Here is a 23418-nt window from a genome sequence, read left to right on the forward strand (position 1 = left end):
CCTGTGCTCTGCTTCATGTCATAAAAGCTGCTTTTAGTAGGGAGAGAGGAAAAATTATTGTCATTGTTGCCAGTAGAATTATTAGCTAATACTTTATGCAGAACACTTATTGATATTTCAAAAACCTAACAGGGTAGGACAAAAAAAGGTAGTTAAAGAATGATTTAGTATTAGAAGCACAGGTACAAAAGCTCATTCTTCAGTGTTTTGGGGTGACGAGGTCATGCAGTTAAGTGCGCTAAAGTTTCTAAGCTAGTTTAAAATTTGAGGCAGCAGCCGCATTGTAGATGATGAACTGTGGTTTCTCTTGAGTTTTTTTTGTGCTGTTTCTCTTAAAGTGTTTGGAGAAACGCTTTTACATTAAAAACACATTTTAAAAGCACTGTAAACGCAGAAAAGTGGCCAGCTGCTTAATGGGTTTCAAGGCAGGACCTGTATTAGGCCAGAGAAAGTTCTCCAAAGGAGCACTCTCAAACTGGAAACCTGTTTCTTGCCATTTGTCATTATCAGTGGCGTGAAGGGAGCAAGGGGGGATGGCCAGCCTGGAGCTGCTCAGTGCTGCCCTGGGAACAAGGGCTGCAGCCGTGGGTGCAGGGTGTGTGCACATGGGCTGGCATGTGAGGATGGAGAAAAGCTCTTACCAAACAGATCTTCCCATGACCAAAAATTTTGCAGCTGCTTTCATCACACAGTCGAGTCTGACCCACACAGGGAGCTCCTTGGGGTCTTACAAAGTGAAGCAAAGTCACCCTGCCACACGCAGGGGTGGGCATTGCTGCTGCTGCAACAATATTTTCAAGAAAATTGCTAATGAACTTTGGGTTTCCTCCTTTGACCCTCTGGGAGATGTGTCTCACTTCTGTGGAAACCAGCTTGGGGATAACTCTTTACTCATTAAGGAAAAAATAACCTGAGTTCCTTTTTCAGTGTGTGTGTGTGTAAATTCCAGCCCTTTCTAGCAGTGCCTCTTTCCCCCTGCAGCCTCCTGCCCAGCCCTGGTTGCAAGCCCTGCTTGTGAATACCACAGAGTCGCAGCAGCTCTCGATGTGCTGAAGGAAGAACACACAACTGGGACGAGGCCTTCCCGCATCATTTCAGACGAGTTAATCATCTCTCCAACTTGTTCAGCAAGGCTTAGTGCAAACACCCATTAAAAAAAAAAAAAAAGAGGCAGTTTATAGCATACCGTGCAAGCTTCATTTAAAAAGAAACATGTTCTTTTTCAGACAGGTTTAAAACAGGGTTATAACTAATCTCAGCTCTCTCCCTCCATCTTTGAATATCTGAGAAAGCAGAACTAGCGACATCTCTTTAAAACATAGAATAATCAAGCTGTTAGCTTTGGTTGCACAGCACACATCCCATTCAGGTTGTGAGGGTGGCTTACCTGGGGGCTGCCTCTCTGCCGGTATTTTGCTGGTTTGGTGGGATCTGCTGACAGAACTGGGGCCACGATCCATCAGGCTGTCGGGAGGGGTGCTGCATCCCCCTGCGCCTGGAGGAGCGTGCCTCTCTGAGCGGGGGCTTCAGCAGTTCCTGCAACACAGATAATAAATAATCCCGTGTTTGTCAGGTGGCACTAATCTGAGAAAGATCAAACCATCTCTCTGCAATGTGTGTATCGTGTTTGTCTCCAGACATTTTGCATAGCAGAAGAAAAACAAACAGCAGGGAATGGAAATGGAGCAAGTGTGTAAAGTTCAACGTAAAGTGTAAGCACAGAACAGATATCGAGGCAACAAACTGGGATTTATAGTCCTTTCACTACTACCAAACACTGGGGGACAGGCTTTTTGTGAGGGGGGAACCCTGACATTACTTGCCTTTGGTTCCTGTTGTTGGGATTATTGTTTTAAGCCGTGCTTAATTGTCATGTCTCCACGGCCACATCAAAAGCCAAGAAGATTAGGTTACAGGGAGTGTTTGATGTCAAAATACAAAATAAATAAAAGGAAAGCTGAAAAGGTACTATATTTTCCATGATGTTTAGTGAGGTTTTTGCTTCAAACATCCCTTTTTATTATTATTATTTTGCAAATGTTGCACTTTTAGTGACAAGACATCATTTACTTACTTTCAAATGACTCCAGTGCTTTCCTGCAACAGCTCAAAAGGGTTAATATCCCCTCTTTGATGGCAAACATGGTATAATTAACGCAAACTTCTTAAGTATCCTGGTGACCTGTAGATGGCCACATGAGAATTTTGTTATTTACTGACTTGCCAAACGTTTATTGCTTATAGCAGGACAAGTGGGAAGCAGGCATTAATTTTGATGCTGTTATCTGTGATTGCATGTAAAGTTCATAGCAGAGAGTGCCTATATGTCAACTGCAATTAAGCATTTTCCCAGGTTTTTAAAAATTAATTTCACATTGGTGGAGGGAGTTGGAGTGGCAGATTTACAAACTGAATTCCTGCCCATCCTCAGAGCAGGCGTGACACATCCAGACACAGGACAACTTCCCCTTACCTGCAGGCTGCAAAAGAAAACAGTCTGGCGCCATGGAGCATTTGATCCTTGGCTTCTCTGCAGAGACAGTCAAATCAGTACCAACTGTGGCAGGGCAGAGAGGGAGATTTTGTGGAGTGGCATCTCCCCTTGGAAATTAGCCTGAAAAACAACCAAAATGAAGCCAAGAGTGGCTATCAGGTGAGTATGTTCATTTATCACCAACCTGGACTGGATTAGAATGCATGACCTAGAAGTAAAATGCTTTGTTTAGTCCAACTCCCTGGGCCATCTGGTCCTTGCAAGTAAACATTTCTAAGTGAGATTAAGTGACTGTTCTTTAAGCATGGTGATATGAGTGCAAACCAGGCTGCTCTGGGTCTAACAGATCAAACCTCAGCATCAGGGCAGCTGACTGGTGCCAATTCAGAGACACCATTTGCCGGAACAGCTTTGGGTGCAATTCTCCATGGTGCCGGCTTTGCAGTCAATCCTGGTGGTTCAGTCTGATGTGTCTATGTCAGATCCAGAGCCTGTCCTAAATCCAGGGCTCACATTGCACCAACGTGCTGCTGGGAGGTCGAGGACCCCCATCAGAGGGAACTTATGGGAGACACTGCAGAACTGCCCTGCATTTGCAGTAAGAACTAAGTTGCATTTCTGAGCACCAAAAGTGCATCTCAACAAAATGCGGTCGCAGGGTGAGAGATAACAGCAGAGAAAACATCCAGCAGGCAGAAAGACAATAGAGAACTAATCCCTCCTTCAGAAAAAGGCTTCAACATACCACAGAGGGAGGGAACTGCTACTGTTTGGTCTATAAAAACCTGAATCAGGGAAGTATAATGTTAACCTAGCCTGTGCAGCAGTGCCAGGCAGAAACCAGCCACCTGCCTGTATCCTGCACGCGCCTCTCTCTGTGGTTCTGCACTCTGGGCTGCAGGGAGTTATCTGGGGGAAAGTTGACTCTGGCTCAGGAGGGTCAAGAGCCTGTGTAAATCATTTGGAGTTGGGCCTATCAATGCCAGAGTGTGAACATGGACCCTTGTTTCTTCTAAACACTTCAGTGCTTCACCAGAGTCTTCCCCAGTGCTTTTATTTTCCTTTGGCTCTTGATTCAGGTCCTGCCTGTTCTCTGTCGTGCAGAGAGTACATGGCAGATTTCTTTACCTGGGACATTTTATTGTCTATTTTGGTTGTGATGTTTTATCTCTGGTTCTTTAATTCACTCCCACTTGCCCACATTGGCATTCTGGTGGCAGGTTATCCTGCCAGGGTGATTTCAAGGCAATCCCTACTGGATTTTGCTGTAAAATTCAGATCAATTTACCATCTCCTGCTTTAATTCAGCCCATCCATTATTTTCTTATTCTTTTCTTTTTTGTAGATCCTTGAAAAATTTGAAAGTAAAACCACCCAATTTGGAGAGTTAATTATAGAAAGAACTAGATGAACAAAAAGGAACAGACCAAAATCCTTCACGTAACCTTTGAGCCCACAGGCACTCTGGACTGCACACTATTTTTCTCTTTCCAAGCATTACTCCCACTGGCACATGAAAGATGTTCTCGATGAAAAAGCACATCTCTGGAGGCAGACCACTGCCTGACTGGTGCCAGGACTCACCCCATTCCCTCACACACTCACTTTCTGATAAAAAGCAGAATTACAGCGCTCCATGCCTCAGTTTACCCATGCAAAGCAGGCATGAAGAAGACATAACCTGCCCTATCAGCTATATACAAGTGTCAACTTGCTCCAGCCTAGCAAACTTCAGGGCAAGTTCTGACAAATGTCAGCATGTGGTGTGCACTGATAGGCACAGGGAAAGGGCACAACACTCTCTAGGTTAGAGACTCCTCCCTGCCTTTTCTGTGGAGCTGCTGCATGGCTGTTACCACCTCCATAGAGCTGTTTGTGGCACAAATGACACACTGGAGACATTAGTCACTGGAGTGCATCCCCCGGCTGATTCCAAGCGCTGACCGCGCGCACTCACGGAGAGCCCCACGCACACACAGAGCCGCACGCAGCGCCTCCAGCCCCGGCCCATTGTGAAGCAGCCCTTTCGCCATCTCCCATGCTGTCAGCCCCTGACCTTCCTTTCACATGCTCTAATGGTCACTGGAACACTGCGGAGAGAACACAGTCCGGGTATTAAATAGCCTTAATTTGTCTCCAGGCCTTTCCCCCTCCTCCCCCTTACCTCAGTCTCCTGCGACTTAACGTTTAAAACAGCTGAAGTTTAGAACAAATCAAAGCTCCCAATAGGCCCAGATTGTCTAAATACGGAAAACAGGAAGTGAGTAACCTTCAACGGGAAATTGTTCATCCGATGGAGGCCAAGACCCAAGGCCCGGTGCTTTGCAGTCCTGCCCCAGCCCAGCAGACACAGCGTGTACCGAGCAGACACCGGGAGCTTGGCAGGAGGGAGCGGCTGGGGGGAACTTTTGCTTCTCTTGCGGTCATGTTGGCTGCTTCAAGAAAGGAGATGGTGTTTGTGTCCGTACAGAACAGAAGAAGGGCAGTTGGGAGGGTTACTTTTAAGAAGACTGGGGATGGGATGGAGAAGGAGACAAAGGTTGGAAGGAAAAACAGAAAAGATGCGTGAATCCAAACTAAAACTGTCTCTTGCTTCCTATGAGAGTGAAGATGGCAAGAGAGCAGTGCAAATGGCTTGGGCTGTTTCCAGAAGGGCGGGGAGAGATTTTGTGTGACAGCCCACTTGATGATGAAAAGGAGAACACTTCATTTCCTAGGCAGTGAGAATAATAATTTCTTTTTGTTGAGTAATGTGCCTGCTTTCCCCCACCAGGAAAGATCCCAAATTATTTTACCAGCTGTTTATCTAAGGCTTATATTATTCACTCCTGAATTGCAACCATTAGTGGGGTGGAACACAGCAGCTGTTTAACAACTCAAAACAATGCCCCTTTTTTAGAGAAGGTCATATTAAGATCCTCTCTAACTGAAGGTGAACTTCTTGCTACGTGCTGCATCCACTGGAATAAAGCTTTGCTCACAATTACACTTCTGCCAGAGTCACCAAACTGCCAAAGAAACTAGGATGCATGCCTGAGTTCTTCCACTCCAACTCTGGACAGGGCTAATGAACCATCTACCACAAAGGCCCCTGGGTCATAGGCAACCTTCTTCTGACCCCCTTGGAACTTGCACCTGTGCTCATATGCCAGTTTTGCTCGGGGCAGCTCATGGGATAAGCACCAGCAATGAAGCCTGGTCTCCAATTTGAGAAACAGGCAGACAAAAAAAAGTCATGGTTTGGTATGGAGTATGGCACCATTGTCAAGGAGATGGGGGTTGTTTGGTCCTGTCCTGGTTTCTTGCCTCAGGACTGGGAGTACTACAGGTGAAGGGCACTCCTGGGCAGATACGCACACATGGGACAGTCTCCAGAGGACATTCATGCAGAAAACACAGCTGGAATCAGACCTGCCTGACTGGGATGCTGCACCTCTGCAAAGACTGGGGCTACAGACGAACGTACAGCAATGGTAACTGTTGTGTCTTTTGAGGAAGACAAGCTAGAGATGAAGCTTCTAGATAGATGTCTTTGCTGCAGAATTTCAAATGTTGTGCTGAAATTACCCCTTAAAAATATTTTTAAAATATTGGGTTTAGGCAGAAATATTTTCCCTCTTACTCCTACAGTCTTTTTCTGTAAAGATTTCCCCAGCTTTCTTGTGGTTTATATAGGCGTGTAAAATGGGACTCGTCGCATTTGCTTCACAGAGATTTTCTCTCTTGCATAAAGATGAAGTCTAGTTGGTTGTTTTGCTAGCAAACCAGCTGGCTGGGAGAAAGATGCTCTTAATCAAACAGCCTCGATGCCTCTCTGGAGAGAACTCTGTCTTTTTTCCCATCACAACAGGTTTCTTCTTTGTTCTCTGGTGGGCAGGTGTTGTCCCTGTGGGATGTGAAAAAGGGCAGGCTCTGATCCCATTAAAGATAGCCCCATTGGTAATAGATCAGAGGGGCATCCCTAGGTTGTGGGAGAGTATGCCTGTCTTGCTTCACTGGCTAGTGAATAATAGAGCTGGCTCTCAATGATACTTGCAGGGTTTTTAACAGGAGTCCTGTTCTCCAGAGGGACAATGAAAGGGAAAGGAACCCAGAGAGTGATGGCTGTGTCTGGCATTGCCAGAAATCACAGCTGGTCCTGCAAGTGATGGGAACGGGGACAATGCCTCTACCCAGGAAAGATGCAAAGAAATGCTGCCCCACTGCATTATCTTCTTGCTTTACTCTCTTTCCCCACCAATTCCACAGCAAACTGACTTTGAGGGGTATGAAAGTGAATTTTGCTCCAGTGGAAGGCAAGACATGGATAACCCCCGAGACAGAAAGACTGCTGTAACCCCTGATCTCAGCCCCTCCTTGGACCTTCCATCTCGAGGGTTACAGCAGCTCTGATCTGACTTCCTGGGAAGGAAGATTGGGTGTGTGCACTAAAGGAGGTCAGGGAGCTCCAAACCACATCCCTGGCCTGAATGAGGTGGTCAGGGAACCAGGGCTGTGGCTTGCCCAGTGGAGCCTGTCTGCCTGCAGTCCAGACATAGCATGGAGTAGCTGTTTTTCTTCTGAACTTGTGCTCAGAAGAACTGAGATAGCAGCAAGGACCTCCCATGCATTTCCTTCTTCTGTGCTTTCTAAAATCCTCCAGGAGGCGAGTGTGCTGTGCCCAGGACATTCAGACTCCTGAGATTTAGAACAGGCTCCATACCTGCTTAACTCAGAGCCCTACTGTCTGTGCCTGCTCAGTTAAGGAAGGATTTTTCTACATCATGTAGGGTTGTGGCAATCCATTAATCTGTGTTAGTGCACGCCTTGGACATGGTCACATGTGAAGAACAGAAACTTGCATCTGGATACATGCAGCAGGCAAAATATGCAGCTCTGATTGCAAACCATACCATAGGCACGTTCCTGAAGTATGCACCAGCACTACGGGCCCAGAGGCTTGTCCATATAAGCCACAGCTCTTACAGACAATGTGTCCAGGCACAGGCCTTGTGAATTTCCTTTCTTTGTCAAGATCCCTGGGGCCAGAGTCATTCCAGCTCCAGCAAAGCTGTTCAGGAGGGACACACACCTGCCCAGCAAAGGTCCTGCACCACAGAGCTAACCCTGAGCTCCTGACTCAATGCCCAGGAAAGCAGCCACTTTGGGCAGAGTCTCACTGGGGTAAGTTTTGAACACTGCCTTCATGGGACCCTGCACAACTCGGAACTCAACAGTGGCTGCACTCAGTGTTGTCAGGACTGATAAGAACAGAGATGGTACTGGAATGTTAGACAGCTGTCTATATTTTAACACAATCTTTTAACTTTCTTTTCCTATGTTCTTCCTTAGTGTCACTTGGAAATTACACTCCTTTTGCCTTATGTACTCTGCACCTTTTCGACATCTTTTCATCTGCACCCTCTTCCTTGCTGCTCTCTTTCTGATGGTTCACTCTCTCATTTACACATTCGCTGAATTTACCTCTGTGGCTCACAAACCACCCAGAATCCTTTAAATCCTCTAGGTCCTGGGAAGACTGGTCATTCTCCTTGTGAAGCCACTGGTTCAGGCCACTCCACTTGATTCAGCCCTGCCTGAAATCACCACCCCTGCTCAGCATTCCTACATTCTGCCATCACTTTTAGCCCTGATGCTGAACAAGCACAGCTCTCTCTCCATGTATATGTTCATATGCATTTATACACATGCTCCCCACCACAGAAAGGGACCGATTTTGCAAGGTTTAATATGCTCCCAGTTCTGCTGTGGACTCTTCCTCTTTTGTTGCAGCTGTGGTTTTAGGGCAGGCTTGTGGGTTTCAGATAGTCCTTGGATGCCTTGGGAAATTTTCTGCAGAAGTGCACTTTCTCTCCATGCATTTTGCACTCCAGCCACCAGGTCCTGAAATCTCAGTGCACAGGATTTCCCCTATTTAGATGAACGCCAAATCTACTTGATTTTCAGGCATTGTTTCTGATTGATACCACTTGTTTATACCTGCAGGGTCAGGCAAAGAAACAGAATAGGCAGCTGGACTCCCTCCTGCACCAGCAGTGGCTCTAACTGAGCCACAGCACAGCATCAGGATGCTCTGAACGGGCTAAGAGCCACCACCACCTCACAGCCACGCCAGCCCTAGGGTGGCTGGTGAGAGCTGCTTTGCCACACCTCTGGAGAGAATAAGATCTCACCCATTACCCCTAATGTCTCTGTCCTTGACACAGGAGAAGCAATACAGCCTACCTCATAAAGAGTAAGGGAAAGCCTGCAAGCCTGAAACAGAAACAACGCCTGCCTCTCTTGTGCTTGTCCTAGTTACACATGAGGGAAACTAACCCTGCCTTAGAAAAGCTGAGGATTAGCCTAACACACCTGGGTACCACCTGCTGCTTTAGTGTCTCCAGCTCACAGTTTTGTGACAAGCTGGGTGCTTGACAGCAATATCCCTTTGAAATGGCAGGTATAGCGCTGAAGGTTTGGAAAAGCCTTGCTCCAGCACAGGGCAATTGTCAATATGCATGATGACAAGCTTCCTGGGGCTGGCTGGGGGCAAGAAGGGGGCAGCTTGGGTGGAAAAAACGCTTAAACCAGAGCACAAGGCACGCCTGTGCTCCAAACCAGCTACCCAGCAACTTGGCCCTATGGAGTTAGAGCAGCCTTGAGGTGGCTCTGACAGGCAAAGCACACAAATGCTGTGATAAGAAAACAACCCCCAAAGCAACAGAATGTCTCTCAAGGTTTAAAAGCACAGTTGTTTAGCCTCGCCTATTTGTATGGGAAGCAGGAGCCGCAGCTCCTGAACGTGGAGCTGGCAGGCAGCATAGGAAAGGAGAGGGAGGCAAGATATGTGGCTGAGGAATTTGCAGCCTTCAAGTTCCCTCTCTCCCACCTCCTCCTCTCGCAGGAAATGAAAGAACCCTCTTTTGTGGAGGGAGGCTGGTAGGTGTGCATGCGTGAGTGTGTGTTTGGGAGCAGCCTGGCCTCGCTGTTCCCCTTCCCGGGCACCTCGTGTCCCCTGGCCCGTGCACCGAGACGCCGGAGCTCTCGGGGCCGGCTCGGGGCTGTTCTCAGAAGTCTCCTCATGCGTGTCTGAAAAGATGGATCAGGCAAAGGAAGTGGCAAAACCACCAACATGCCCAGGCCCTGGAGAACTGCCTTTTCACCTTTTTTTTCTTCTTTTTTTCTGTAAAGCAACCCCCCCAAACTTCTTCCTCCTTCCCTCCCCCACTCTTCCCTGCTGAGAACCGCAGTGCTAGAGCAGCAGAGCCTGAAACTGGAGAAAAGCAAAGGACAAAAAAGTGGCCATGGGCATTGTAAAGAATGATGACAGGGACCAAGGCCAGCAAGACTGGCTGTGGGCATGGCCATGAGCAGCTGCTGCTGCCCTCACCCAGGACTGAGCATGGAGTGGGGAGGGCAGCCGGCCCTCTCCACCAAGGGCGTCTGCTTTAGCCTCTGTTTCCACAATAACAGGAACAAAAGAATGGGCTGTTCATCCCCATCCCCACTCACTGCATTACACGGTGTACCTGCATGGCCTGGTGGCCTCTCCTTCGGGTGCCCTTGGGAGGGAGAGGAAAAGCATGGCTGGAGATTGCACTTCTGTTTATATCTCACCTCTTTGTTAGCAGGAAAATCATCTTCTCCCCATGCTTGCTCCTGAGCCAGGTGGTAGCAGTGGGCTGAGGAATGAGAGGGTGACCCAAGCCCCCTCCTTCTGCACCCTAAAATATCAGGCAGGACAGGCTACCTAAGCACAGCAATGGTGAACAGGTCTGCACCATTCCTTGTGGGCTTTTACCCCCCCAATCCACAGCCACACAGTGCTGGAGAGCTCTTGAGTCCACGCTTATCCCTTCTGGTTTTCTGGGTCAAAAATAAACCCTGCATCAATAAAATTTTCTAAAAAAGAAATAATTTTTATTTCATGTTTTCTGTAGAACAAAAGGTATTGAGTGAAAGAAAGGAACTGTCTGAGAAGGTAAGAATCTCCCAAGAAGGAAGGGCAAATCCAGCATTGCAAAAAAAATTACATAGTGACAAAGGAAGAAGGTGAATGAGTTGAAGGGAATTAAGAAATTGAGCGAGTAATGTGCCATGTGAGTCAGTCCTGAGATCTACATATGTGTAAGGCAGATGGGGTCCTTAAACACACAGCAAGGTGGGAGAGGAAAAGAAGAGTAAATAAATAAGAAAAATGCAAGAAATAAGCCTACTCAGAGATCTAAGGATTAAAAAGAAAACCTTTAGTAGAAATGGAAAACAGGGAGGCAACCAAACGAATATTCAGTCAGTTAAGGCTTGCAGGGAAAAGATAAGGGCAGCAAAAATGCAGAATGAGTTAATTATAGCCAAAGGGATTAAGGAGAATAAGAGGCCTTTTACAAATATATCAGGGGAAACAGAAACACTAGGTAGAAGGTGGGTCTGTTAATAATAGGTCAAAGTAGGGAAGGAAAATAATGAAACAAGGGGACAAATCGTGCCAACAGCAGTGTGGGCATCTTCCTGTTACCAGCCAGTCCGAGACCTCCAAACCAGCATGACAGATCCATTGATGGTGACTGTTTTCAACCCAGAGACTCCACGTCCAGAGGGGCAGATCTGAGCTGCCATCACAGTAGAGATGGGTATGGAAATGAATCATGCAGTGCCTAACACTTCCTACAAGAAATCAATATGTTTTCAGAGATGTAATTGCCTCAGCCTGGCTTTTTGTTTTGTAGGAGGCTGGAGACAGCACATACAGCCAGTTTAGGCCACACATGTGCAATGGCCTTGGAAGAAGACCTGGTAAAACACAGCATTGAGTGATAGAGGAACTGACCAACTAACCATGGGCTTCTCATCAGCTCTTGTACCTTGGCTTGGCTATTTCCTCTGTCTGCCTCTCTTACCTCCACTGAAAGCAACAAGAATAGAAACCAGTAAATCCCCTGGGGTTGGAAGCCAGGATTGGCAAATATTAGGACTTTGCAAAGCTTGCATCTCACTGATTTATGGGTCAGATTCTCACCTCCTAAGAAATTTTGCGCAAGAATTTTAAATATTTGAAATATGCGCACATTTCTGACGTCAGGATTTTGGCTTTCTCCCTCTTCAGAGCTAAAGTTTGGCTCCAGATGCCAGGTTTCCCTCTCAGTTCCTTTTTAAAAACAAAAGGCTCAGTTAGTAAAACTACAGACTACTTATGTCCTCTCAAAGTCAAAAAAGAACCATCAGGAGACAAAAACTGTTTCACCCAGCTCCTTCACAGGAGGAAACCCACCCCTCTCCTGTCTGCCTGTGGGCGCGTTTTGCATACTGGAGCCTTTCCTTGAACAAGACCCCTCAGGCACCCTCCAGCCCCCATCTGCCAGGGAGTCACACAGTGAAACAAAGGGCCAGCTCCTTTGTCTGAGGAGACAAGGTGCCAACCTGCCTGTCTCTGTTTACCAAAGGGAGGGATGTTAGCAGGGTGAGAATGGGGGCTGGGACCATTGCAGGGGTGGGGACCATTTGTCCTCTATTCCCGGCTCTCAGGCGCTTTCCCCACCCTGCTGTCTCCCTCTGATTTTCGTGTCTTGCCAGTTTGGCTTTTTGAAATGCTTTAAATAGTTATTTAGGAGGCTGCTGCTTTAAGATAGATAGATAGATAGATAGATAGATTCTATTTCCAAAAGAATCGTGAGATCTAATTCCCTACAGCTCCATCCACCAATGATACAGGGTTCTTAATCCATGGATAACCATGGATGCACACAAACAACCCATAGCTTGTCCTTTACTCATTGTTTGCCTTTTTCTGCATCCCTACCGCGTCTCCTGCCGAGAGCAGACAGTGAGGAGATACTTGGGGCCAAGTCCTAGGACACATGACAGTCATATCTGTTCCCCAGCCACACATTTGCACACTCAGCCATGTCAGAAATGGACAAACCCAGCCAGAACCAAGTCAGCCTCCCTCCCTTTTTACTGATGTTGCATGTTACAGGGTGAAGCTAACACTCTCTATCTCCCTGGTGCCTCTGCACTTTCAACTCAAATACATAAAACTGCACAAGGAAGGAGAGGTTAAAATAACAACACTCCATTATAAATTATATACTGTCCTTTATAGGTCCTCCTTTTACACCATTGGTTCTTTTACCAGCATTATCTCTGTTGGGTGTTATGTTAGAGGGAGTCTCCAGGAAGATGCTGAACAGGATACTGGATTTTATAAAAAAATAAAAATATATGCCGCTGCTTTGTATTGCACCCTCAGCCTAACGAATAACACACAGGTGATGCTTCTAGAGGCAGACTTGTGTATGTTCCCCCATCTCTTGCTATATTTGCCCAGCAGTATCACAATGTGAGTCCTCCCACTTCTTCTGTCCACTCACTCTGGCACTCAAGGGCTCAAACAGGAGTGGCAGAATTGCCAAGTATTGCTGCTTCCATGGCTCAGCCCCTCCTGGAGCAGGGAGAGTTCTCTTGCTCTCTGGACTCACACAGCTTTTTTTCTCCTGTGCACAGAGACTTCGCTGCAGTAGATATAACCTGCTCTTATTTTTCTTCTCCTCCTGTGGCTCCCAGTTTCCCAGGAGATGGTTTACACAATCTGGCCAGAAGAGGTGGTGTTGTGGGGAGGGAAAAGGAGGTAGAGCCCAAGCACCAAAAGCAGCAGCCACAGCGGAAAGCAGCGCTTTGAATGATCTCATGAATCAGCCACGACATTATCTACAGTGAAATGCCTGGGAAGGGGTTTCCCATGTCCTACCCTGACCTGGAAGGTTGAATCCACAGGGGCCTGAAGGGCATTTTGATTGCCAAGGACAAAGGCTAAATTAGAAGGAAATGATATTTTATTTAACCTCTGCATCGCGGTGGGGGCCTGAGGGGAGGGTAGAGGCATGGGGGTGGTGACAGAGGCATTGGGATAATAAGGGGGATTCAGAACAGATAACTCAGGAACATATGGGCTCTCACTAAAGCAGTATGTCCCACCGAAAAGCCAATTTCCCTTGACATGCTGTCAGCCACTGCTGGGGGAGGGCAGAGCCCTGCACGCAGCCTGGCCAGCTCTGCCAGGGCTGTGCTCTGCCATACCACCGTGCTGTTTAGTGCCAAGATGGAATTTCCTTTCGGGAAAGGGCTGTGGTAATTGTCTCTCTTTACACAGTGCTTTCCAGACAACATGCCAGACATTGGAGCCCTTATACAGGCAAATCTCCCAGGGACACCCTGACTTGGCCTGGAAGCCAGCTGGGGCTCTGAGTACTCAGCATTATGGAGGATCAGGCTGAAGGACTGCAAACCTGTTGGTGCAGGGACCAGCTCTCCTGAAGGCGTCCTGTTCCCAAAGTGTGGCTGGGAATTTTTTTGATGGCTGGTGGCCATTAAAAAAATAAACATCACAAGAGCTTTTGAGTGTGGGGTGGTGTGAACTTACCTCCTTGTTTACATGCCATTTCAGCTGCAAAAGCTTTAGATGCTTTCCTCAAATGACATTCCTGCAGGAAGTTGCTGTTGATGTCCTGAGGACCCAGGCAATCCGGTGGGTAGGTGGGGAAGGTCTATCTAGCAGGGAGGGACTGGGAGGGAAGGCAGGGAATGCAGCAGTGCCTCCAAGGGAAGGTGGGGCCCATACCACCTTGGGTGGTGGGCTTTATGCAAGAATGCCCCAGAGGACAGGCGGGGGCCATGGGTGCACAGTACAACCTGTGGTGCCAGCAAGGTGAGGCCTGGGTGGTGGTGTCCACTCTGGTCTGCTCTCAGTGCAGGGAAGATAACAAGGGTATCTGAACATCTCCAACGCTTCTGTGAAACCCAGCCTTTCCAGGATTGCTCTCTCTCAAGTTTTTAGCCAGGCTGGAGGCACAAATAGGGTGGGGATCAGAGAACTAGAGGCATGAGGAATGGCAAAGACCTTCACTACAGATCACCTCATCTGGTATTTCATCACACCATGCAGGCCTAGAATGGCACCTTATCACTTCTTTTGGGAGGTGGTTTCCCTACCTCTTATGCACCCAAAACCAGGTTGTATTTTGCCCAATTTCTGTTTCACTGTAAGTAGAAAATAGGCATGGATGTCAATATGAGTTTTTACTAGGGAAAAGAACTTAAAAGTGACACCCCCTCCTGTCTTCCCACAGTACCAAAATATCACACGTCAAAGATCCTCCTGCTGAGAGCTGAATTCCCCCTTCACGCAAAGTTCAAGGACTGAGGCTTGTTCCAAGCATTTCTATTTCAGACTCTTGGTCTTTGACCAAATCGTTGCATTTCAGGCTTGTGCTGAAGACCTGAGGACCATATTTGTTTGCATTTCCTTTGCATTTAGGGGCCCAGGCACAGCCCCATACTCAGAGATGTACAAAGGCGGCAGAAAGCCTCAGCCTGTCCTGGGCAGGTTCTCCCAGATATGTATTTCCTTAGAGGTCCTGGATACTTTGGGGACAGGTCAGGCACACACCAGTTCTCCAACTCTGCTGTGTTGGGAACCTGCAGCACAAATTGATCTGTGGGGAGCATGACCCAAAGTGTCAAAACAGGGCCTTTAACATTTTCCACTGCCACCAAACCTGTTTGACTGAATTGCAGGTTAAAAAGGCATTGTGTCTATAATTGTTGGGCTTTAGAGAGCATGTCTTTTCCTTTAATGAAATACCTTGCTCATTCCATTCGAAAAGGAACCAAAGACTTCTCAGGTTTATGATAAAGTTGTAAAAATTTTATTTACCCCATATTTCCTGCTGGGTTATTTACGAGGCATTTTGTCAGCTCTCATAAAACTGCCTAGTAAAATATATTTTCTTACAAAAAAAATAAAATCATTTGTGCAGAACATCTTGAGAGCAGTGAGGACAGAGTTAATGGGATACACACACGTTCCGACCCTGGGAGAAAACAAAACAGAACGAAAGCCAGGCATTGTTGTGCTGCATTAGTTAATAATAGCTTTAGAGCTAAAATCCTGCTCCCACTGATGTTACTGGAAGTTGGTCCTTAATATAAAATAATCAGAGAACCAGCTGCCATGAATTACAGAGCCCCAAAACGAACCTGAAATGCATCAAAGCACCCAGAAGACACACTTGTCCTATTGAGATTTCACAGGAAACACCAGCTCAAGAAGTTTTTCTTTAAAGTATGGTAGTTTAGGTCTATGTAAGTTGGGGATGGATGGAAATTGTCACTCAGTCTGGAACCCAAGGTTGGTTGATTGTTAATACAGTCACTTTTACCTAGTTAAGGGTCAAGAGACACAACATGAAGCTCCTTGACGTAAACCTGGAGGAAATCCCATCCTGGTAGTTGCTGTCAAATAAACAGCCTGGGCACAGGAAAAGCATGACCCACCCACTCCGGGCACAGCTGGAGTGCATTTGCCTCTCTTGGAGCACAGTTTTTCAGTTTTGTGTCACATGTTCACATCTGCTCAGTTCTCTGTGGTCTAAACTTTTGCTTTTTATTCCAGCAGTGCTCATGTTCCCTAATCCCAGTGGGAATCTCGAAGCACAAAGTTTGTTGTGCAGTATTACCCCTAACACCCTTCATTTCAACCCTTGCAGCTTCATTCCAGCCACGCTCACCACTTGCAGATAAGCAGGACACAGGTAAAAAGTCCTTTCCATGTGGCAGGCTTGGCCTGGCTCAGTCAGGAGCTCAGCAAAGGTATTCTAGCTTGGAGGCATCAGGAATATAAAGGAAACAAGAAAACAATGAATAAAAGATAAAACAAACAAACAAACAAAACAGGGGAGGTTGTTTGAAAAACAACAAGACCTGGATGCTGGGAAGGGTCAGAGGTCTTTTGTTCTGTGCCTGTACAGCATTTGCACAATACAACCCCAAATTACAGCTGAGCTCTTGCTCCTGTTACCCTGCAAACATTAAGAAGCAGCAGCCAAGTATGGGAAGCAGGCAAGGAGCCAGGTTTGCAAAGGTATTTAAGTGTATAAAGACACAGGGGGATATTTATTTACAGATGCTAGCAGAGGTCCTATTTCCTACAGAAGCCAAGGGGCATTAGGCTCTCACTCCAGCAGTTTATCAGTGCCACTAGGATCTGTGTCTTTAGGTACAGATAGAGCTGGGCTTACCACTCCTCTGAATAAGATTTGTTTTTTAAAAGCCTGTCTTATCATGGGGTTGCTCTCTATGTGTCTGCAAAGCACCCTTTGCCATGCAAGGCCCTTCCTCAGTCACAGAACCTGCGACAGCATTTAGCAATGACAGGTCTGTGCTGCTTTGGGCATATGCAGGTGCTGGGCTGTGCTTTCCTTTGGTACAGCTGTGTTTCTCTTGGGAGGCAGGGAGGTCATGAGGTGTCTGGGTGATCCAGGGGCCTGGAGCTACCCAGAAATCCCTGTCAGCCTGCCCTTGGGGAGTGGAAGGGGGGAACTGTCTGCTAAACAGAGCAGGGGTGGGTCCCTGGAAAACACCTACATCAAGTGGGAGGTACCACACCTGAGTTTTAACAAGCAATTCAGGAACTGGCTGCAATTTTAACAGTTTAATCAAACTGGACCAAACTTCCTCCAGCTCAGCCCTGATAGAAGTGTCTGATAGACCAGAAAATGCCCTCCAACTGCTACACTCGCCCTGGACTGGACTAAGTCCATTACACTAACTCAGCAAGCAAATTCAAGTTGGACTCACCTGGAATATTTGTCAGCTGTCTAGAAATAAATGCTGTGGAACTCCAATGCTGGTAGTCTGGAAAGGAAGAGGAGAAATGTATCTAAAGGCTCTCTGGATGTGGCTCAGAGTGTTGAGTAGGTGGAGTTGGAGAAGGAAAGCCATTTCTACTCCAGATATCAAATAAGCTCTCAGGAAAATTCCTTCTACAGCTTAATTCATTTAAAAAGAAAACACCTTTGCCTCCCAGCTTTCAAGAGGTTTTGGATCCTCTACAACCAGCACAGTCAGTTGTTCCAGAATCAACAGTTTTGGTCAATGACTGACAAGGAAAGGCTGCTTTGCCTGAGTGCACCAGGGAGAAACCAGCAGACATGTGGCAGACACCTTATTTGCACTGGTAGGACTAATGCCTTTGAGTCAGCCTGCGAAAGGTGAGCTGGCAGGATGTTAGCATACTGCACGCCCTGACAAACCCCTGGTGATGAGAGAGCTGCTGGAGACCAGAGCAATCCCGCCCAGGAGGAATGTTTCTCTCCATTCCACCAGACCATGGCTATTAATGGGGCAAATTCCCAAATTAAAACTACAAAAAGCACCTCCCCGTGCTCCAGGCAGGGGTCAGAACATATGGTGCTTAAGCTCCAAAGCTGGCATGGGTGCTGTCTTTAGGAGGGGAAACATAAAAGGACACATATAGTGGAGATGTGCTGAGGTCTCTGAAATGCTGCCGTTGATGGGAGTCCTTGTCACATCATTCCAATCACATCAGCAGACACAAAGCTTGTAGCTGCCCCTCATTTTTTTCTTCTTTGCAACAAGCTGTGTTATTTCTCTTCCCTACTGCCAGCTGGCATCAGTGACCAACTTACCCACATCAAACACAAAGATTTGGGTCGTCTGAAGCCAAGCAGGACCCTCATCTAGGGAACACTCTGGGGCTGTTTAATAAAGTTAGGAGACCGGAGAAGCATCCAAGCTTTCCCACCGTAGTAGGAGAAGATGAAATTCTTTAATTGTTTGTGTTTGAGTGAAACTCATATAAAAAGAGGATTTGGGATTCTGGGGAAGCTTTAGAGTGGAGTCTGACCTTAAGCCATGCTTCTGAACAGCACTGCACGCTCTCACACTGTGCTCCCTGCACCCACTCTGGGAACTCAGCCCTCACTTACATCCCTCTTACTCGGGTGCATGGAGGGATTCAGGGAGGCAACAGATATTTTATTCTATAGCTAGTACAAGATCTTTTTGGGCCTCTAGTCCAGGCAACTTAAAAGAAGCTGTGCCTCTCATGGGCAGACAAACATGAAACCACTCTGCATCCCATTACATCTCAATTATCCAGTTATGCAGAAGTCATAAAGCGGTTTGGATCCCAGGTTGGGGTCTCTCCTTAACCCAAATTTGAGCACATCTGCAACATTAAACCTATTCTGCTCTCATTCTACTCCACACAGTTCTTATCACAGTGCTCAGACTTTTCCAAAGAGTAATAAAAGGAACAGACAAATCAAACTTAGCATGTGAATTTGGCTTTGAATGGCAGAAATCTCATAGGACAATCAATTTTCATAATTCTGTCCTCATCCAGGATTGAAGTTCTATGAGCCTGTTAAATTAGCTGCTATTCAGACCCAAACAAAGTCCTATCTGCTAAAATCCACCCAAATTTGGAACTAGTAGTGGTAACATGAAATCTAGGAAGACAAGCAGAGCGGACACCAGCCCAGATGCCTACTGGAAACAACAGTAGAAGGATCTGAATCTGAATTTCCTAAACCACAGACAAGCTCATTAATGCTGTAGTCAGCCTGTGTGTCATCTCTCAATCTTGATAAAAACAAAGTGGGTTTTGGTGGTGTTGGTTTTTGGTTGGTTGGGTTTTTATTGTCTTAAATTGGTAAATACAGGGACCACTAGGAGCTGTTTTAATTTTTTAATCTTAAAAGTCCTTATGGGGTGGGAACTATGCCTTCCATCCTTCACCACCTCACATTCACAAGTCGCTTGTAGAGATGATGAGAAGCCTTTCCCTTATAGATTGCATGATTTTTTTTTTGTCATTTGTGCTATTGTAGCTTTGGATATCATCAAAGCTGTGGCACAAGCACAGGCTTGAAGGTAAAACACAGAACCCTTCCTCTGGCTCAAAAGATGCCAGGATGCTTGGTCTCATATGCCATCTGGCACAGTGGAAATCTCACTGACAAAGAGAGCAAGTAACCAAAGTGACAGTAGAGGAAAAAACCCCAACCATGACAGCACTGACTGCTTACTGCTTTTCCTAAAATTACCCTATTTTAACCTACTGTACCTCTATGAGGAATAACTAAAGAGACTGGGGCATTTCAGTCTGGGAAGTAAATGAGAGAGTAAATGATCGTAGAGGGCTATAAAATGCTGTGTGGAACTGGCAAAGGTGAACCAGGAACAACCGTTGAGCAGCTTTTATGGCAAAAGTAGGGAGCAACTGGGGAAGCTGGGAGGAGGCAGACTCAGAACAAACAGAAGGCAGTGTCTGGGCAGTGTATGCTACAGCCTGGCCCCACCAAGTCTCTGTTTTGAAAAATAATCCTGACGAGGGCCACCAGCCCTGACGAAGCCCGGCTGAACAAGCACCAAATCTCTGCATGCTCAACTGAAGGACAGGTCTGGTTAATGACAGGGAGCCTTTGTGAGGGGTTGTCTCAACTGCAGGGAAGACAGATGCTTTCAGTCAACCCTAAAAAAATAATTGTAGCTTTTTTGTTTCCCCCTGGAAGTGACATACAAGTAGATTAAGAGCCTTCCACCTTCTCATAATCCTGGATGGCAGGAATGTTTAGCAGTCAAAGCATTGCACAGGCTGGTTCAAATTCTCACGCTGCTATCCTGGTTTTACCACCAGTTTATTGCATGGCATTACAAAACACATCTAAGGTCTTGGCATATATATGATGAGTGTCAAACCAGCAACAGCCAGGGTCCTGTAGTCTAAACTTTGGCTCAACTTGAGAATGACTGTCTTTGCATGCTGGTATCTCAGGAGGGTGGGACTTCACCTAACACTGCAAAGGTTTAAGGGTGCCCAAGTGTTAATTGTACATATTTGAATCAGACTGAGTAAATTAACCCCAGTTTTTCAGGGTAAGTTGGCAGAAGGCAGAACCATCTGCAGATGGAGAAATGCAAACAAGGAGGAAAAAAAGTTTAGTTTTGCATCCTGAAAGAAAATGCAAATCTTAGGGTTTGGGTTTTTTGTTTCTACTTGAGTTTCAGTGCTGGTCTTCTCTGATTCTACACCTTCTGGCACAGGAATGAAACCAGCCTAATTTCAGTAACTGGCCAAGGAATGCTCTGGCTTTCTGAAGTCCCAGCCTACTTGGCTAGCTCTGTTTCTGAGACAGAGAAACAGCAATCTTTCTACTTTTAACATCAATAACACCAGTTATTCTCCCAAAGAATTATTATCAACAATTCCTTTGCTATATTTACAAAGAAGCGGGGCTATTCTTAGAGAAAACACTAAAAAAGCCATTTTATTTAGCTTTCTTGGCAGTTATACAAAAATGTAAGGAATGTAGCCAGTTAAAAACATCAAATCCCCAGCACGAGCCTATAAGAGCTTTCTAATGCATATTTACAGTATAGAAAGCAACCACTTTCCTGTTTTGTAGAACAAACAGAGAACCTTCTCTTTTCCTCCTAGCTGTTCCTGAAGACCAAATATTAAGTTAGACACAGAATGTTGCTTTTAATGGTGTGGGTTGTAAACTTTTAATGCCTAGAAAATGGGACTTTATACTACAGCCTTCTTTTCCTAAAAAGGAATCTGAGGCAAATTTTACTGCTGGTTTTAGGAAAGTTCTGAATTGGCAGCCCAGGGTATCCAAATACTCCTTTAGCCACAGCTTGGTTTGCCATAGGGAACAGCAGTGCTAACTTCTTCCATGCTGCTGCTGGCCCAGGCAAGGGCATGCACCCCAGAGAGGCGGGGACTGGGGAAAACACTGAATTCCCGTAGGGACCCAGTGTGGAGCTCAGTGTGGGTACACTGGGATTTGGAAACACAAGCAGGGGACCACCCCACTGTCTCCATACATGCAACAGCATCTCAGTACTTTGCTCCAGCCTCTGAATACCATTAGGAAGAATCTCATAGAGGCATTACTTACTGCTTAAGAGGGAGACTGTGTGGTGCATCTGGATCACAGCTTTCCTGATGATGTGAAAACAAGCAAACAAAAGACAGGCATTATTGCCTCCAATTTTGGGGTGAGGGTGGGTGTTAATGAGTTCATCTCTTAGCTGGTGAAAATGGACAAATGCCACCGATATTACTTGTATTGCATGAAGCCCGAAAGATTTCCCAATAGTTGTATCAATACCTCCATTAAAGAGTAGTCTTTTTCACTTTTTTCACAAAGAAACTCAGTCTTTGGGATTTTGTAAATTAACTGGTATAGACAACATACTGCAAGGGATAATCCTCTACAGGTAGGAATATTTTTTCAGCTATAACTAAAAAACTCCCTCCATTTATCTCTTATCTTGCCAGTGTTGGAGACCTCCTGCTCTCCTGAGCCAGCTTGAAACTGAAGATCTGAAAAGGCTCCAGATCCCATTCCCCATACTTGAAATTAGCTCAGGTCTCCCAGGTTAGAGTGAGGCTGGAATCATACTGCCCTATCCCAACCTCTGAACCATATCACCATTTGTTGCTATTCTGCTGCTAGAAAGTCTGTTGTTTAAGATATGTTTTCAGTGGGTCCCTCCTGAACCTTCCTCAGCGAGGTGATAAAACTGCTTTGAAGTTCTCTACAAGCTTTTGTTTTTATAACCAATATTCATTGAATTTATTCGGGTTATTATTTTTTCTTTTCTGATCCTTATGTAAGATAATGGCCGAAAAGGTCAAAATCCTTCCTTGACCTACATTGAATCAGTGCTCCAAAACTGGAAATGTGTTTGGTTTTCTTCGCCCACGTGGCACTGGCCACAGTCCTGAGAGTTCTATCATCCTCCTCCCAACCAAGGGCGCAGTCTCCCTCTTTCCAGGCCGTCCAAATGTGCCACAGCCCTGACACTGCAGCAGGAAACAAATATATCATGCAATCATTTTGCAGAGTAACATACCAGGATCTGACAAATTAGCCCATCACAACACCCTGCTGCTCTGTTGGCACGAGCTAAAACCAGCAGGAGGGCAGCTTAGCTTTCGCTACCCTGCCATGGAGCAAGGCAATGCCAGGTCGGAACAAATCCTAATATGGCCCATAATCCCACTGCAGTGAAGGGATAGGACCTAGGGGAGTAATTGCTCCTTGGAGGAGATGATGCAACCCCAGTCAGGATTTCTATGGGCTTTTGTGATTTGTACTGTAACCACATGCTTCTTTTTCTACTTCAGAGCCATCAGAGCTGAGCAAGGCCTCACCCAGAGAAAACCAAGCAAGAAAACGACCACAGTTGAAGCCATCAAGAGGAAAGGAGAGACTCTTCAGCCTTTGGCTTCCATTTGCTGTCATGTAACAGTCTCATCATTGTAAGAAGTGTCAATAAGATACCAACAGGGTAAACAATTGTCAGACAGATTTTCACAGAGCCAGTTGACTGGACCATGGCTGCTTTGTACACAATGCCAATGCAGTGTCATTTCTAATGGGGGAATTTATACAGTGTAATTATGTCAGAATTTGCTCCAGGCTACACACTGTTGCATTATAAACCTGGCCATTGCCTGTGATTAGTCAGAGCTTTAAATAACACTGAAAGTAATTATATCAAGCCGGAGGAAGAAAAGTGGTGCATTCCAGTGCTTGCCACATACCAGCCCCTGAAGGGGGTTAGCTAACGATGATGCCCCTTTATTGCTGGAAGTCTTGATACCTTAGGTCACATCCTCATCACCTGGATCACCTCACAAGCCATTTAAAGACCTTAGTGTGGCCCTTGTAATTATGGAGCAGAGGGGACTTCATGCAAGTGACAAGATTCCCGGATGATTGGCTGTAGATGGATTCGATTGAAATGCAAAGAGACGGAGGCTGCCTCACATAGCAGCACATGGCCAAAGGGGCTTTGCATCAGAGAGATCTCCCGGAATGTTTGTAGGCATACGTGGATGTCAGGCATGCTGTCACCAGTGACCTGAGGATTAAGGGCAGGTCTGGTTGCAGCAAAAGGTCACATTTTCATCCTGATGGTGGTACTGGAAAAAGCAAGGCTCCTCCAGGCCCGCATGAGCATGGCATCACATTGCCAGTGCTCTGCAAAAGTGAGGGCTCCATCCAGGAGGGACAGAAGAAGGATCTAAAAGAGAAAGTAATCACTGGATGAAAGGTGAGCAGGTT

General features: G+C 46.3%; 1 long non-coding RNA gene across 1 annotated transcript; it reads right to left on the reverse strand.

Annotated features, from left to right (window-relative positions):
* Nucleotides 1-2080: 2080 nt before the first annotated feature.
* Nucleotides 2081-4800, reverse strand: LOC108446278. The gene is made up of 3 exons (XR_001861427.1): nt 4659-4800; nt 2474-2614; nt 2081-2182 (listed from the first exon to the last, which is right to left on the reverse strand). It is a non-coding gene; the product is annotated as an uncharacterized LOC108446278 (long non-coding RNA).
* Between the last annotated feature and the right edge of the window lie 18618 nt (nt 4801-23418).

Source organism: Corvus brachyrhynchos, unplaced genomic scaffold, assembly GCF_000691975.1.
Source record: "Corvus brachyrhynchos isolate BGI_N302 unplaced genomic scaffold, ASM69197v1 scaffold4, whole genome shotgun sequence".
Taxonomy (NCBI): Eukaryota; Metazoa; Chordata; class Aves; order Passeriformes; family Corvidae; genus Corvus; species Corvus brachyrhynchos.